A 2,456-nucleotide genomic window follows, 5' to 3' on the forward strand; every position below is an offset into this window, starting at 1 on the left:
TTATACCTCTCTGTACACAGCTCTGCTACATGTCCTTGTTGTAGCTGTTCTGTTTTGTCACAAGTCAGCTTATGGGATCACCAGTGAGGTCCTCTGAATTAGGCCTCTTCAGACCTAATCAAGATTGAGCGCTCGTGGGCATGATCAATTTTCTGTTTATTCATCTAAGGTACAGTTTATTTATACCATTTACAGATCAATGTGATATTGCAAAAAAAAAGCTTCTAGCTGGACTTTAAAAGTTGCTCATATGACCTTTTAGTTTTAGCAAAACAAAAATGTAGAGTCATGCATATGAGATAAGAAGAAGATAAGAAGAACATTTAGAGACAATAATAATCCTTGAGCCTGTCTCTTATTCCGAAGGCTCCAGTATGACTATGAACTACCATCAGATATACTTACTAATAACAATAAAATATCTTTAATGAAGAAATAGAGAAACTATTAACCCTTCTATATCATCCTTATACCTCTCTATACACAGCTCTGCTACATGTCCTTATACCTCTCTATACACAGCTCTGCTACATGTCCTTATACCTCTCTATACACAGCTCTGCTACATGTCCTTATACCTCTCTGTACACACAGCTCTGCTACATGTCCTTATACCTCTCTGTACACAGCTCTGCTACATGTCCTTATAGCTCTCTGTACAAACAGCTCTGCTACATGTCCTTATACCTCTCTGTACACACAGCTCTGCTACATGTCCTTATACCTCTCTATACACACAGCTCTGCTACATGTCCTTATACCTCTCTGTACACAGCTCTGCTACATGTCCTTATACCTCTCTGTACACAGCTCTGCTACATGTCCTTATACCTCTCTATACACACAGCTCTGCTACATGTCCTTATACCTCTCTGTACACAGCTCTGCTACATGTCCTTATACCTCTCTATACAAACAGCTCTGCTACATGTCCTTATACCTCTCTATACACAGCTCTGCTACATGTCCTTATACCTCTCTATACAAACAGCTCTGCTACATGTCCTTATACCTCTCTGTACACAGCTCTGCTACATGTCCTTATACCTCTCTATACACAGCTCTGCTACAAGTCCTTATACCTCTCTGTACACAGCTCTGCTACATGTCCTTATACCTCTCTATACACACAGCTCTGCTACATGTCCTTATACCTCTCTGTACACAGCTCTGCTACATGTCCTTATACCTCTCTATACAAACAGCTCTGCTACATGTCCTTATACCTCTCTGTACACAGCTCTGCTACATGTCCTTATACCTCTCTGTACACAGCTCTGCTACATGTCCTTATACCTCTCTATACATAGCTCTGCTACATGTCCTTATACCTCTCTATACACACAGCTCTGCTACATGTCCTTATACCTCTCTGTACACAGCTCTGCTACATGTCCTTATACCACTCTATACACACAGCTCTGCTACATGTCCTTATACCTCTCTGTACACAGCTCTGCTACATGTCCTTATACCTCTCTGTATACAGCTCTGCTACATGTCCTTATACCTCTCTGTACACAGCTCTGCTACATGTCCTTATACCTCTCTATACACACAGCTCTGCTACATGTCCTTATACCTCTCTGTACACAGCTCTGCTACATGTCCTTATACCTCTCTGTACACAGCTCTGCTACATGTCCTTATACCTCTCTGTACACACAGCTCAGCTACATGTCCTTATACCTCTCTATACACACAGCTCTGCTACATGTCCATATACCTCGCTGTACACAGCTCTGCTACATGTCCTTATACCTCTCTATACACAACTCTGCTACATGTCCTTATACCTCTTTATACACAGCTCTGCTACATGTCCTTATACCTCTGTGTACACACAGCTCTGCTACATGTCCTTATACCTCTGTGTACACATAGCTCTGCTACATGTCCTTATACCTCTCTGTACACAGCTCTGCTACATGTCCTTATACCTCTCTGTACACACAGCTCTGCTACATGTCCATATACCTCGCTGTACACAGCTCTGCTACATGTCCTTATACCTCTCTGTACACACAGCTCTGCTACATGTCCATATACCTCTCTGTACACAGCTCTGCTACATGTCCTTATACCCCTCTGTACACACAGCTCTGCTACATGTCCTTATACCTCTCTGTACACAGCTCTGCTACATGTCCTTATACCTCTCTATACACACAGCTCTGCTACATGTTCTTATACCTCTCTATACACAGCTCTGCTACATGTCCTTATACCTCTTTGTACACAGCTCTGCTACATGTCCTTATACCTCTGTGTACACAGCTCTGCTACATGTCCTTATACCTCTCTGTACACAGCTCTGCTACATGTCCTTATACCTCTTTGTACACACAGCTCTGCTATATGTCCTTATACCTCTCTGTACACACAGCTCTGCTACATGTCCATATACCTCTCTGTACACACAGCTCTGCTACATGTCCTTATACCTCTCTATACAC

The sequence above is a fragment of the Anomaloglossus baeobatrachus genome, chromosome 9 (assembly GCF_048569485.1).
Source record: "Anomaloglossus baeobatrachus isolate aAnoBae1 chromosome 9, aAnoBae1.hap1, whole genome shotgun sequence".
Taxonomy (NCBI): domain Eukaryota; kingdom Metazoa; phylum Chordata; class Amphibia; order Anura; family Aromobatidae; genus Anomaloglossus; species Anomaloglossus baeobatrachus.